Genomic DNA, 16,940 nt, shown 5'->3' with positions numbered 1-16,940 from the left:
AACATAAATATTTGACCAAAAAAACACATTTTCCTCACATTTCTGTGGTGGAAAGTTCTGGAATCTGCGTGGATCAACAAATTTCCACTCACCCAGCGTGCCCCCAGGTCTCCCGAAAAAAACGGTACCTCACTTGCGTGGGTAGACATAGTGGCTGAAACAGGAAACGGTTCAAATCGTACGGTGGTGAATTTACATTACCTTATTGCAAAACTACCTTGATTTTGGGGGGGGGGATCTGAATTTGTGGCCCGGGGCTCGGTGGTATTCTTTGCAAAGTAGCAAACCTAAACAGTTCTGAAAACTAGACACCCGGGGGAGTCCAGGGAGGTATGGCATGCATGGGTCCCCCAATGTTTTCCTACCCAGAACTCTCTGCAAACCTTAAAATTAGGTAAAAATTGCACTTTTCCAAACTTTTTGGCGTGGGATCGCCGTGCCGGCAAAAAAGTCATACCACCCTGCGTTCCCCTTGTTCTCCCGAGTAAAAGGATACCTCACTTGTGTGGGTGCCCCAAAGCAGAACACCCCAAAAATGAATTTTGAAAAAAGTAGTTTTTACTCATATTTACGTTTTACAAATTAAGCACCCCAGCCTAAGTCACTTGCCTTTGGCCCACCCACACAAGTGAGGTATCATTTTACTCGGGAGAACAAGGGAAACGCTGGGTGGTAGGACATTTGTTCCGGCAGCGAGATCCCACCCAAAAAAGTATGGAAAAGTTGGTTTTTGGACCAAAATTTCAGGTTTGCAGGGGTTTCTGGGTAGGAAAACATTGGGGGACCCACGCATGCCATACCACCCTGGACTCCCCCGGGTGTCTAGTTCTCAGAACTGTTTGGGTTTGGTAGTTTCCAAAGATGCCTGCCAAGCCCCGGGCCAAAAGCTCAGGTGACCCCCTCAAAAAATAAGATTATTTGGCTAAAGGTAATGTTTTTGTCTCCACAGTATGAATTGGGCCTTTTCCTAAAGCAGCCGCTATGCCTACCCACGCAAGTGAGGTACCATTTTTATCGGGAGACCTTGGGGAACGCTGGGTGGGAGGTAATTTGTGTGAGCCCAGTGATGCCACGCTTTCCCACACTAAAACGTGTGAAAAAAAATGATTATTTCCAAGCAAAAAATGAGGTTTGCAAGGGATTCTGGGTAAAGGAACGTTGGAGGATCCACGCAAGCCATACCTCCTTGGAAGCCCCCGGGTGTCTACTTTTCAGAAATGTGTGGGTTTGGTAGGTTTCCCTAGATGGCTGTCTCGCACGGGGCCAAAAACCCGGGTAACCCCTCTTGCAAAAGCTGGTGGACATGAATTCTCCAGCTTTTGCAAGAGGGGTTACCTGGGTTTCTGGCCCCGTGCGAGACAGCCATCTAGGGAAACCTACCAAACCCACACATTTCTGAAAAGTAGACACCCGGGGGAGTCCAGGGAGGTATGGCATGCGTGGGTCCCCCAATGTTTTCCTACCCAGAACTCCTTGCAAACCTTAATTAGGTAAAAATAGCACTTTTACAAAAATTTTGCCGTGGGATCGCCGTGCCGGCAAAAATGTCCTACCACCCAGCGTTCCCCTTGTTCTCCCGAGTAAAAGGGTACCTCACCTTAACAGAGTTACTCAAAAGACAAACATTCAAGCACGGCTATCTATTCCTCAAAGACACACACATACAGGTTGGATTTGGCACGAGGGCGAGTGATGGTTCAGTATATAAAATTTTATTAACAAGATATTTCAAAAAAATGAAATGCTCTGTCAATAAATAAATGCATAAAAACCGAACTAGTGACTCGCAACTCGTGAGCTGTAAAGCCACGACAAGGCACCAACCGTTTTACAGGCCATTCACGCACCTTTCATACCTGATACAAACAAGACCACTGACACCATCTGGAATAAAAGCAACACATTACAACAATCACAATAAGGGACAAGGTACACCCTAATGCAGAAAGAGAAAAAAAACAATTATTACTGCACACCCATCTAATCCGCAAGCACACACACATACTGGTTGGATTTGGCACGAGGGTGAGTGATGATTCAGTACATACAATTGTATACGCAAGTAATTTCACAAAAATGAAATACACTGTGTATAATTGCAAGTATGATAAACTGAACCACTGACTCACAGCTCGTGAGCTGTAAAGCCACGTCAAGGCACCAACCTCTTTACAGGCCATTCATACACCTTTCGTACGTGTGACACATTCAAAACATTCACACCGCCAGCCGCGGACCCATCACATTTCAACACTCACACCAGCAAACAGCGCCATTCAAGGGCCCATCACTTTCACACGCCCACATTTCTGACACTGGAACTACACAAATTGATGGACTGCGTGGAGTGTCACTCAACAAGCAGTGTGTGCAGTGACCAACAGAAAGTAACTACTCACACACCGCCAGCCGAGCGCCAGTCCACCCACACCACCAGCCAAGCACCAGACCATGCACACCGCCAGCCAAACACTCAGCGCACACCACCAGCCAAGCGCCTCTCCACGCACACCGCCAGCCAAGCACCACTCCGTGCACAGACAGCTAAACACCGCTCCACGCACACCCTCCAGCCAAGTACCACTCCGCAAACACCACCAGCCAAGCGCCACTCCACACACACTGCCAGCCAAGCACCATTCCACACACACTGCCAGCCAAGCAGCACTCCACACACACCGCCAGCCAAGCACCACTCCACACACACCGCCAGCCAAGCACCACTCCACACACACCGCCAGCCAAGCACCACTCCACACACACCGCCAGCCAAGCACCACTCCACACACACCGCCAGCCAAGCACCAGTCCACACACACCGCCAGCCAAGCACCACTCCACACACACCATCAGCCAAACACCACTCCATGCACAGACAGCCAAGTACCACTCCACGAACACCACCAGCCAAGCGCCACTCCACACACACCGCCAGCAAAGCACCACTCCGTGCACAGACAGCCAAGCGCAACTCCACACACACCGCCAGCCAAGCACCAGCCGGCACACACCACAAACACATTTAGAATTCTTTTTTTGAAAATGACACTAAACAAATGGAAATACCTACAAATCAGGTAACACAAATTCTTAAAATAAAAACTTTGCACTAATGCCAATCCTTGAAACAAACTAAAAATGTTTTACAGAATGCAGACCAAGCAATTCACTTTACAGCTCAATCAAACTCCCAATAGTTCTTTTGCGTGTGGTACGATTTAAAACAAGCTGACATACACAATGCAGGCTTAGAAGGACAGTCAGGACAGTATATACGAGACTCCTTCCGCACGCCTCTTCGCCAACAGACTCTGCATCTTCTAGTCGGAAAGTCTCTAGCAGTAGTGGAAGGAATAGATTCAGGAAAGTGGCGATCTTGCAATCTAGCCACTTCCTCCACCACTCCAAATCTAGGAACACTTGCCTGCTGCACAAGTACAAGGCTGCCTATTATAGACTCCTGAAACTTAAGAAAAGTCATCTTCGTCCCAGGACAAGACTTCTGGTACACAACGAAAGCATTAAATGATGCCAAGTGGAACAGATGGATAGCCAACTTCTTGTACCAAACGTAAGCCTTTCGAAGAGCAGCATAAGGTTCCAACCTCTGATCTACTCTGTCAACACCACCCATGAACTTATTGTAAGCTACAATGCACACAGGTTTGCGCACTTCAGCACCCTGACCCCAAACAGGCACAGGTACAGTACTTTCATCGTGGATAGTAGTCAGCATGTACACATCTCTCTTGTCTGAATACTTCACAGCTAAAAGCTCCCCACATCGCAATGCCGTAGACTGTCCCCGCACAAGCCTTTTGCAAACAAGTTCCTTTGGGAAACCTTTACGGTTACTGCGCATTGTGCCACAAGCAACAGTGCCCACTTTGGCCAACTCCTTGAACAACTGCACACCAGTGTAGAAGTTATCTACATATAAATGATGGCCTTTGTTAAATAATCCTCTACCTAGTTCCCACACAATTTTCTCAGTTACTCCAAAAGTAGAAGGACAAACGGGAGGGTTAATGCGGGACTCCTTACCAGTGTACACCCTGAAATTGTAGACATATCCAGTCTCACTGTCACACAGCATATACAGTTTGATTCCATAGCGTGACCTCTTACTAGGAATGTATTGCCTAAAAACCAAGCGGCCCTTGAACAACACCAAAGACTCATCCACTGCAATTTCTTTACCAGGGACAAAAATCTCAGAAAAACGATCAACAAAGTGATCAAGGACAGGCCGAATTTTAAACAAACGGTCACAATCAGGGTGATCGCGTGACAACGCTAAACTATTATCAGCAAAATGCATCATCCGAAGAAGAAGCGTATACCGATCACGACTTATGACTGCTGGAAATACAGCTGTTACCATCAAGGGACTAGTGGACCAATATGAAGTAATTGATGACTTCCTTATCAAGCCCATCAAAAAAGTTAATCCCAGAAACTTCTTCATCTCTTCAACATTGGTGGGAGTCCACCGGATTGCTCTACAATAGGGCTTAAGGCTGGCACTGTTGGCCCTCAAATATTGTTCTGCATATAAATTGGTTTGCTCAACAATCTTTTGCAAAAACACATCGTCAAAAAACAACTGAAAAAAATTAATTGGCAGAAAATTCTCTGTATTCACTCTACACCCAGGAACACCAGTGAACTCTGGCAATGCCGGCTGCACCAAGCCAGGGGGAACCCAGAGGCCATCCCTATCAACGGGGGGAGCAGCCACCCCAGCCTGCAGCACCGAAACATCTTGCTGCTGTTCTCCAACGGGAAGCCTAACAGCCACAGATACTTCTGGCTGCACAACACCAACAGAAGACGTAGCATCCCCAGAGGGCTCTTCCTGCACTACACCAACGGGAAGCCCAGCAGCCTGAGATGCTTCTTGCTGCACTACACCACCGGGAAACCCAGCAGGCCCAGATGCCTCTTGCCGCTCTACACCAATGGGAAGCCTAACAGCCCCAGATGCCTCTTGCTGCACTACACGAGCAGGAAGACGAAAAGCACCAGATGCCCCTTTGCGCACCACAGCAATGTGAAGCCTTTTGGGTGCAGGCTCCAGCCCACATGCCTCTTGCCGACGTAAAAAGAAAGGAAACCTTGCGGCCCTAGGCAGCAGCACAGGTGCCTCTTGGCCCACTACCGGCAACACAATGTCCTCCTGTACCATAGGCCCTTCATCAGCACTAGAAGAAGAGTCATCATCCGATGATGATGATTCCATGCGAAGAGAAAACTCACTGCCTGAATCTTCTGCCACTTCCTGGGAGTCCGAATCGGACTCAGACTCTGAACCATGGTCCGAGGAAGACTCAAAAAGCAAACCAAGAACCTGCTGAGCAGTAATCCTGCGACTAGCCATTATCCTTACAAAGCAAGAAGACTGCACACACAAGTGAACAACAACCTACACTGTGCAAAGTAAGAAGTAAACAAGGTAAGGCTTTCACTAAAAGATAAATACAATCCAAAACAATTTCACTCTTACAAAATATAGCTACACTCACCAGCACCTACTCTGTTGAGACACAGCGAAAAGAAATGAAATCCCACTAGAAAGAAAAAAAGAAATGACATTAGAAAACAAAGTGCACATCAAACACTAATCCTGAAAAAAAAAACACAGAGCCACACAAACTGCTAGAGGTACAACCTTTTTCAAAAAGACAAACATCAAGGAGAAGTAGTACAAAATACATTCACTTACCAAGCACAAGCAACTACACAAGCTGCAAACAGACACGCAACCTACAACAATCCAAACAGCAAAAGCCTGGAACAAGACAAAAATAGAGAAGAAAAAAAAATTACTACCACATTTCACAAACAATATAACAATTAAAAAAACAACACACAAATTTGCCCCCCAAATTAAAATTCGGCCAGATGGGCCATCAATTAGGGCTTAGACCAAATGAGATTAGATGAGTTTTAACATCAAGACACTGGATAATTTTTTGAATTTTTGTAAAGTGCCTGACCACTTTGGTGCCAGTCAGTCTTTTGCTACTACCAGTACCCATATCACACAGGGGCAGTAAGGACATTCATACACCTTTTGTACGTGTGACACATACAAAACATTCACACCGCCAGCCGCCCATCACTTTCACACGCCCACATATCTGACATAGCAACTACAGAAAATGATGGACTGCGTAGAGTGTCACTCAACTAGCAGTGTGTGTAGTGACCAACAGAAAGTAACTACTCACACACCGCCAGCAGAGTTCCAGTCCACCCACACCACCATCCAAGCACCAGACCATGCACACCGCCAGCCAAACCCCACTCAGCGCACACCGACAGCCAAGTACCACTCCACGCACACCATCCAGCCAAGTACCACTCCCCACACACCGCCAGCCAAACACCACTCCCCACACACCGCCAGCCAAACACCACTCCACACACACCGCCAGCCAAGCAGCACTCCGTGCACAGACAGCAAAGTAGCACTCCAGCACACCACCAGCCAAGCGCCACTCCACACACACCGCCAGCCAAGCAGCACTCCGTGCACAGACAGCAAAGTAGCACTCCACGCACACCACCAGCCAAGCGCCACTCCACACACACCGCCAGCCAAGCAGCACTCCGTGCACAGACAGCAAAGTAGCACTCCACGCACGCCACCAGCCAAGCGCCACTCAACACACACCTCCAGCCAAGCAGCACTCCACGCACACCACCAGCCAAGCGCCACTCAACACACACCTCCAGCCAAGCAGCACTCCGTGCACAGACAGCAAAGTAGCACTCCACGCACACCACCAGCCAAGCGCCACTCCACACACACCGCCAGCCAAGCAGCACTCCGTGCACAGACAGCAAAGTAGCACTCCACGCACACCACCAGCCAAGCGCCACTCCACACACACCGCCAGCCAAGCAGCACTCCACACACACCGCCAGCCAAGCAGCACTCCGTGCAGACAGCAAAGTAGCACTCCACGCACACCACCAGCCAAGCGCCACTCCACACACACCGCCAGCCAAGCAGCACTCCGTGCACAGACAGCAAAGTAGCACTCCACGCACACCACCAGCCAAGCGCCACTCCACACACACCGCCAGCCAAGCAGCACTCCGTGCACAGACAGCAAAGTAGCACTCCACGCACACCACCAGCCAAGCGCCACTCCACACACACCGCCAGCCAAGCAGCACTCCGTGCACAGACAGCAAAGTAGCACTCCACGCACACTAACAGCCAAGCGCCACTCCACACACACCGCCAGCCAAGCACCACTCCGTGCACAGACAGCAAAGTAGCACTCCACGCACACCACCTGCCAGGCGCCACTCCACAAGCACCACCAGCCAAGCACCACTCACCGCCAGCCAAGCACCATCCAGCCAAGCGCCACTCCACACACACCGCCAGCCAAGCGCCACTCCACACACACCGCCAGCCAAGCAGCACTCCGTGCACAGACAGCAAAGTAGCACTCCACGCACACCACCAGCCAAGCGCCACTCCACACACACCGCCAGCCAAGCAGCACTCCGTGCACAGACAGCAAAGTAGCACTCCACGCACACCACCAGCCAAGCGCCACTCCACACACACCGCCAGCCAAGCAGCACTCCGTGCACAGACAGCAAAGTAGCACTCCACGCACAACACCAGCCAAGCGCCACTCCACACACACCACCAGCCAAGCAGCACTCCGTGCACAGACAGCAAAGTAGCACTCCACGCACACCACCAGCCAAGCGCCACTCCACACACACCACCAGCCAAGCAGCACTCCGTGCACAGACAGCAAAGTAGCACTCCACGCACACCACCAGCCAAGCGCCACTCCACACACACCGCCAGCCAAGCACCACTCCGTGCACAGACAGCCAAGTACCACTCTACACACACCACCAGCCAAGCGCCACTCCACACACACCGCCAGCCAAGCACCACTCTGTGCATAGATAGCCAAGTACCCCTCCACGCACACCGCCAGCCAAACACCACTCAGCGCACACCGACAGCCAAGTACCACTCCACACACACCGCCAGCCAAGCACCGCTCCACGCACACCATCCAGCCAAGTACCACTCCCCACACACACCACCAGCAAACATGCCCAAGGGGTCGCTTCCTAAAAACTTTGTGTTAGTGGGCATTTTCCGCCCCCCCCCTGGGGGCAAAACGGCAAAAAAAACAGGCCGATTTGCCCCCAGGGTGGACAGAAAAACAAAAACACAATCATGTCCACCTGGAAGCGACCCTTACCCAAGGGGTCGCTTCCCAAAACAAACACATTGCCCCAACAAAAATCCCTGGTTCTAGTGGGTAATTTCTGCCCCCCCTGGGGGCAAAACGGCCGAAAAACGGGCCGATTTCCCCCCAGGGGGGGCAGAAAAACGAAAACATACTCAGACCCCACCTGGAAGCGACCCTTGCCCAAGGGGTCGCTTCCTAAAAACTAAAATTACATCCCTGGTGTCTAGTGGGCATTTTCTGTCCCCCCTGGGGGCAAAACGGCAAAAAAAAAGGGCCGATTTGCCCCCAGGGGGGACAGAAAAACGTAAACAAAATAAATGGCCGCCATCTTTGTACAAATCTATATCCCTGGTGCTAGTGGGGAATTTCTGCCCCCCCTGGGGGCAAAACGGCCGAAAAAACGGGCCGATTTCCCCCCAGGGGGGGCAGAAAAACGAAAACATATTGCCAGCCAGCCTGGAAGTGACCCTTGCCCAAGGGGTCACTTCCTAAAAACTAAAAGTATATCCCTGGTGTCTAGTGGGGGCATTTCCGCCGCACAATCGCGACGCTGTGCGCGATCGTGAGGCAGAAATGCCCTGCAAAGAGACATCAGGGGAAAGGAAAATCTCTTTCCTCTCCCCTGATGCCTCTTCGCTGCCCCAAACCCCCGCCGGAGTCCCAAAACCTACCTTCTTCTGAAACGCGCAGGAAGCAAATGGCTTCCCGAGCGCTGGGAATCCCTGATGATGACAGCGCGCGCTGTGCGCGCTGACGTCATCAGGGATTACCATGGGGGGGGGCGGGGGCGGCAGCGGAAGCTCTTCCACTGCCGCCCCCAGCAAAACAATGACGATCTGAGAGCCTCGGGGGGAGCGCCAGCGCTTCCCCCGAGGGTGGGGCTGATGACGAGCTGGCCTTGTCATCCGCGCAGGACAGGTAAGCGCGATGACGAGCCCAGCTCGTCATTAGCCCCGAAGGGGTTAAAAAGAGACAAACGGGCTTGGACTTGGATAATAAGTTAAAAAGATCCAGAGCATGCTTAACTAGAAACCTGGTGTTAAGTAGTAAACAAGTAGCATTGTTTTGCAAATACCCCGTGCACGCCCCCAGATTACGGTGATTCTCCGAGACTAAAGAGGCATTCCTGATCGGACCATTGGCCAGTGTCCAACCACAGCTGGTGCAGCATTTGATGCCCTTAAAACTGTTGGGAAAGACTGTGCAACAATTACTGACATTTCCCCTTAAAGCAATGAGCTGGTCCGACGCATAATTAAACGCCTTATCCGAGGGTTGATACGATAGAGCACCAGCCCATCCACCGCCAGCCGCCCCCGGGATGCTGACGGGCGCAGACGGGCTTTCCTTAGGTGCTCCTTCGGCGCGTTGGAGGTGCGTCCGCTGCTCGCGCCCGCTGCGCGGAGCCAAAGCCATCTTGATTTACAGCGTCACATCTCTAGCCAGCAAGTCTAGTCTGCCAACCAGCGAGCCTGCCACCCCCAAGATGGCTGCTGAAGTTGCAGGCAGCCTCCTAATCCCCAAATGCACCTCAGCTCCTAATCGGCTGAGTGGGTGCAAAGGTGGTGAGATGCGACGCACGTTTAGGAGGTAGCAATCATGTCTTGTTCAAAGTCTATTATTGTTTTATGTGGAAAGTAGTTGTTTATTTTAAGTTTAATTTGGTTTAGTAGTTCACAGTCAGTGACACTTTGTTTATTAGGTAGCAACACATATATAAATGGTATATTAATGTTTTGATATTTACCATGTATGGTGTATAACTGAGTAAATGGTTTGGGGCACATTTTGAATGTGCCAGCCATCATCCATGTTTGATACTGGCTTAATTTTAATCAAGTGATCTGCTGTAGCAAATATAATAATGTGTTTTTCATGGATATGTTTGTCATGTAGAAAGAAGGTTCTTCATTATGTTTGGTGGTTAAATGTTGTGCAATTTGGATATCTCGTTATCACCTAGTGGCAAGAGGAGTTTCACTGGTGGCTTTTTTACTTCATTCTTTTAAGCCGTTCAAGGTGGGTGTAGGTGGTAGCTGGCCTGTGATGTGTTCAGGTAATTTAGCGAGTATATCTTTTAGTTTTTTTCAGAACTAGTGCATGCCTCTTTTAAGTCATGTAGTATATACCTTACTTCGATTCGTAATATTTTGTACATTTCCAATTAACATTTTCTGTGCTTGTTCTTTCTTGGATGTAAGTGTAGCCCATGTGAGAGAGTAATTGTTTTCCCTTCTGTGATGTGATGTATCTTGATATTTATGTCATTATATCTGAAAATAGTTTAATAATATAATTGGTTAAATAGAAATAATGTTACTTTACATTTATAGTGTACATACACAATTATGGCATTCCTTTTCTATTTTATACTTACATATGTGTTCTTGAAGGTAATTGTAGTTCTGTTTTTCTGTTTTCCTTTGGGGGAGTGTATCAGGTATCATCTTTTCTGTTGGGGGAAAAAAGCTGTTCTATTTTTATTTTTAGTGTTGACTTGACTTTTGAAATTGTTTTTATTTTAATTACTGTTTTATGCCATTTTCCAAGTCTTTGATTTACTGGAGTTTCTCCGTTCGGTAGTAGTTTATTGATATTGTAGTAATTCTTCTGTATATTTCTAGAGTTTATAACATAAAAAATAGAGGGTGTAGGTATTTATTTATAGTTTAACATATTTTTAATTCAATTATTTTTAAGTTTGCTTAATTAAAATGTTTTATTCGGTTTGGTTCAAAAGCTTTATTTTATTTACTGGAGTTTCTCCATTGGGTTGTAGTTTATTGATATTGTAGTAATTCTTCTGTATATTTCCAGAGTTTATAACATAAAAAATAGAGGGTGTAGTTATTTATTTATAATTTAACATATTTTTAATTCAATTATTTTTAAGGTTGCTTAATTAAAATGTTTTACTCGGTTTGGTTCAAAAACGTTATTTGGTAAGTTAAAGCAGCCCTAAAAGTACACAAAACATCACATAAAACTGTAATAAAAGCTAAACCACAAATAAATAAAACTCATTTCATTGCGTGCACTGCATCACCAAATGCGATGCAGTGCGCGCAACGAAATTCGTTTTTATTTATTTATATGTTTACTTACCTGTTAAACTCCGTGATTCATACATTACTACCTCCCACCCTGCCCCTCCCTCTCCCCACGTCACCGCCCTGCAGGAACTCCTACTGCCGACCGGGGCTGCACCTAATACATGCATAATAAAATGCCATCCATCCATAAATATATAGTACTGATTGCAGCTATTACATTACACTTTTCCACAAGTTCATCAATTTCAAAATAAATAAAGCCACATTAAAACATGCTTGATGATCGTTTAGTGTGAGCAAACACTCAAGAGCATCTTTCAAAGTTGTGATATTCTGCGGTTTAATATAATATTACTTGTACTTTGAATATAGATATAGAAAAACATAAAGTGCATTGTGCTTTCTTTACTAACACCATCACATGGGGTCAAGGTAGGAGGGTAACCTTTCATATTAGGAAATGCAACCAAATGATGTACAATTCTAAGTCTAAGCCTGTTTAAGACAAAGCGGTGTTGGATATTAGTAACACTAGTTAGATATTCTTTAAGACCCTCCTCAAGTCCAAACGTTAGATAAGATACTACTGTCAGTTTCATCCTTTCCGTACCCATCCACCACTTGATTCTATGTTGTAAAACAATACATTTCTTAGTAAAAGATAACACTTGGCGAGGGTCAGTCCACACTGATAGTTTAAATAAAGTGCTAAAAGAAGAGTGTGGGTATGCTAGCCAAGGGACACACATCCATTTTTTATGCCAACAATCCAATATAATAGATCTAGACTGGTTTCTTCGTTTGACTAGATAGAAAGCAAGAGTAAAAACAGTCTCACAACTAGCAAATCTTCCAGATACTGTAGATCCATCTATTAATGAAGGATCAGGGTTAAGTCTGAAGCTGGTAAGCACAATAATTGTTTTAGAAAAATATTTTCCCTACTTGCAATAGCTTACTTGGTGTGTAGCCCATAAAGACCAGCTCCATGAGTAACTGCAGCCACCCCCCTCTAGCCTTGATATCTCCACCATTTCTTTAGTAGGTCAACAACCCAACTACTAATCTTTTCTTTGGCATGTTAAATATGTTGAGCTCAAGAACCAGTACTCGTAAATGAAACTCCCGTATAGTAGAAAGAGTTAACTTTAGGGATGACGGTGTTATCAAGATAACATTATCTACATTTAGTTGGCTTGTGCTCACAAATCATGGTAAAAGTCTAAGTTGTATTGATCACTGTTTGTTTAGATGCAATAAAGTCCCCAAAAGCATTCATCAATGTTTGCAGGTCCTAGATAGTAACACATCTGCATAGAATAACACTGGTATAGGGTCACCTCCACATGGGAACACATTACATTCTGGTTAAGTCTTTTACCTTTGCAGGCCTAGGTGGTTAGTATTGCTTGTGTTTTACAACAGAATCAGTTGAGGACCCATGTCTTTACATAGCAGTTGTACTTAGGGTGTCTACTGTAATAAAAAGAAAAGTGGTTGAAAAAGTGATTGAATTAATTTATTCGTGTTTAAAATATCCATTTGTTTACCTTTATTTTCTTTATTTCACATTCCATTCAGTGACATGTAGTAAAAAAATAGTTCAAATGGTTTATAGAGCACTTCATACATAAGGCTAAGTTTATAATGTTCTCGGAAATGTTGTAGACAGCAAAGCACGTAACAGTACAAACATGTTATTACATTATACAAAGTATGGTATAATTCTGTTCAAAGCTTCAACAGAGACAGAAAAGGAGACCGATTTATTACATATATGCCGTGGTATGAATTATTTAAAAGAGGCTTGAGAGTTCTCGAAGAAACATTATAGAGCTTTAAAGAATAAGCGCTAAACAGTACTAGAACAAAAAGTTAATGGAGGGAGAAAACCTTGTGAAATGGCAAAAACAGCGATGAATATTATTTGTTTAACTGTTTTGAAAGCAGGTTTTATTTCAGTGTAAGATATTTCTGCAGATTGAACTTCAAGGCCTTAAAACGATCCTGCAGCAGGCCTTCCTGGGGCTCATCTTTTCTGAACCAAATATCTTTCTGGCATTTGGATGAAATGCCACTTTAGATCATCCTTAGGAATGAATGAAGTAGATTTTAGCCATCTCTTCTAATGGTAGGTACTTTTAACAATAGCTTTGTTGTGCAGGTCTAAGTGTAAATTATTGTTCTAATGTATGAATTTGGCTTTGTGTCTTATGTCTGAGCAAATACCAAAGTTGTGAAGATTGCCATGCCAAGAAATTGCCATGCTTTTCTTAGGGTCAAAGCAAATAGGAAATCTGTATATTTGTAGATTCAGTCTTAGTTCTATCTTCACCATCTATCGGTGCATCTTAGTGAGGCTATTGCTGGTGTGCATGATCAAGTTTTTTTTTGGTTTAGTCTGGCTAAAAGGAATGTTCCTATTAAAATGCTAGTTCTAATGTAGCGTGAGAACGTTTTTTGCCAGGAACACTACACCACTGACATTGACAACACGCCAGCTCTGATTAGTTCTCCAACTGCCCCACATAGAATCCTCATTACAGATTTCCCTGACATTCTTGGCATGTGCTGCCTATCTTTTAAAGGTAAAAGAAACAAGAGAATACAACACACCCCCTTACCTAATAATAAAATAAGAAAACATAAAAGTACAGGTAAATTTTTTTTATCTTGTTGACAAAGGTCTCTGCAACACATCCCTGGTGATATCCCCTAAGGATGAACCACCAGATGTCTGATCACTGGGCATGATAGATTCTGGTGTACCTTTGGAGTACATTACTAGCCTGGACATACTCCACATGCCACCAGTATTTAATGTCACCACATTTTTCTTTATAGCAATGATGGTGAAATGGCCCATGAATCTAGATATATCCTTCCTCTCCTGCCTTAGTTTTTTCATCAAATCAAAGCCACACTTGTTCCACTTCTTATTCCTAACTCAATTCTTTTCATCATACCTTTTTTTAGATTTTTGCTGGTAAGACCTGAAAGTGTCTCTCCTGTCTCTTTCATCCAAACTCTTCACCTTCCTTGCAGGAAACCAGGCAGGATTCAACTTGGAGTTAGCTACCTTACCCCTTAATGCCTCAAAAAGGGACATCCTTGTTATGGAATTAGGAGTGGTATGGTGTACCCACCACATCTCCCTCAATACACTTCTAAGAGAGTCTCTGGTTTCCAGTGCTCTTTGTGCACAAGCCTTTACCAACATATTCATCCATTCAGTCGAACCATTGGCCTGTGGTGTATAGAAATATGTTCTTTGCTGTACAATTTCAAGTTCTTTAGAACAAATCTTGCGTTTCTTGTGAATGAAAGGGTACTCCATTATCAGTAACTAGATACTTGGGCACACCTGCACCTACAAATACATCCTTAAGAAATTCCTACACTGTCTGTGTGTTAGCTGAGCTCACACATCTAGTCTCCACCCATTTAGATGTGTAATCTACTAAAAGAAGCACAGAGCTCCCTGCGGATGGCAGTAACTGAAAGGGAAATGGAAACAAGAAGAACGGTCGCACTCCTTTCTGAAAACAAAGGTATTCCACTTTTTTAGTAAGTATGTTGGTGCTATTTGAGTACTTCCTTCTGAGTAAAAGAAGGTATGATGTGTCCCGAATCGTTTCTGCATGCTGCGCATGATAAACTATAATTTCGGCACCAAGTTAACAAAACATACCTTTTTCTTTTCAAACAATCGCAAAATGCGTGTGTTGTAAAAATCTCACACACTCGGATCTAATCACCCACGAATAACCAGGTTACCACTATTATGTATGATTTGTTTCTTGATTCAATACACTGTTAAGTCAGTCAACTCCACCACAGGTTCTCTAAATACGTTATATATTCAGGGTTATAAGGTTCTGTATCCCAAGTGCTTTAACCAGCTTACTTACTATATCAAATACCTGATGGTTTTACAGTTGTGTATATTCTTCTTTGACAGCATGAAAATGCCCCCGATGAAGGGCTGATTGTCCGAAATGCATTGGGCTATGACAAAAGATTATTACAATGTATAAATAGATGTGAAAATAACATCCAGAGGATACTAAAGAATTTCAAAGAAAATTTCAATAAAACTTTATTTAAAAACAACAAAAAAGCAAGGAAATTGTTTTCTGAGTGCATTTGGGGACGTTACTCTCGTTTGGAATAAAGCTACATTGAGTAACTGAAGGGACCCATAATGTCCAGACCCAATTTAAACCAAGATTTCTCTGGTATTGCAACTGGTGATAGTAGAGAAGAATTGGTCACACGTGTTTTGTTATTGGCAGCACAGGGGTAACTCTCCTTAACCACCCCTTCCACCATCCTGTCCATTCCTAGCCACCAATATCTCTCTCTCTCATTCGGGCTTTAGTGAGACTCCTCCCAAGATGCCCTTCATGTCCAAGGTTCACCATTTTGTTCCTCACCCCTGAATAACCCTGTCTCCTCTCATGAGGTGGCTATGGCACAATGTTAGCTCATCTTTCACTGACCAGTATGAACTTAAATCCTGATCTAATGATTTGTATTCTAACCAACCCTTTACCACAAAAGATTTGCATGTGGGACATTGCATATCTTCCCCCACACTCTTGGACCACTCCTCCTCTGAGAGAGTGGGTTCCGTCACCCAAATCAACCCCCCAGCTCCCGTCTCTTCATCCTTACATTCCAAGGGTAAGTGTAACAAAGAGTCAGCTGATTTATCCGCAGACCATCGCAGATATTGAACTCTAAGGTTGAACTCTTCTAAACCTTCAGTCCATCTCTTGAGTCTGGGAGTAATACACTTACTTTGTCAGAATGAAAATACTTGTACCAGGGGTCTATGATCAGTTCTCACTAAGAAAGGCATACCTCGCAAATAAAACTTAAAATGTCTAATGGCCCAAAATATGCTCACAGCCTCTCTTTCGATATATGAATAATGCTCCTCTGCACTTTTGAGTGCTCTTGAAGTGAACGCAACCACTCTCTCTTCACCTTCTACTATGTGGGATAACATGGCTCCCAAGCCCCTGATGCTGGCATCTGTAGTCAGGATTGTCTTGAATTTGGAATCAAAATGCCCTAATGTAGGCATCTTCCCAATCTCTGACTTTATTGTAGCAAAGGTTTCATCACACTCTTTTGTCCAAATAAAAAGCATTTCCATTTTTAGTATTGATCTAATGGGTTATACTACACTGGAAAATCCCTTCACAAATTTAGTTTTAAATTCAGCAAGTCCCGTAAATGACCTGACTTGTTCTTTGTCACTAGGGGTAGGAGCTTTAGCAATGTCTCTGACAATTCAAATTTAGGCTGTATCCCCTCACCTGAAATCACATGTCCAAGGTAAGTAACAGACATCACCCCAATGCGTCATTTCTGCTTCTTCATAGTTAGTCCCTTCTCTCTCAATCTCTTTAACACCCTCCTTAAGACATCCTCATGTTCACACTCATCCTTACCATAAACGAATATATCATCCTGGAAAAAGAAGACATTAGCCAGATTTCCAAGCACCAACTTTATGATCCACTGAAAACAGGCTGCCACTGAGGCCATACAAAATGGCATCCTTATAAAATGTTAAACTCCCAAAGCAGTCACAAAGGAGGTCAAATGTGTTGAATCCTGATGTAGTTTCACT

The sequence above is a fragment of the Lissotriton helveticus genome, chromosome 1_1 (genome assembly GCF_964261635.1).
Source record: "Lissotriton helveticus chromosome 1_1, aLisHel1.1, whole genome shotgun sequence".
Classification (NCBI taxonomy): Eukaryota; Metazoa; Chordata; class Amphibia; order Caudata; family Salamandridae; genus Lissotriton; species Lissotriton helveticus.
Note: the sequence above shows the minus strand (reverse complement) of the source record.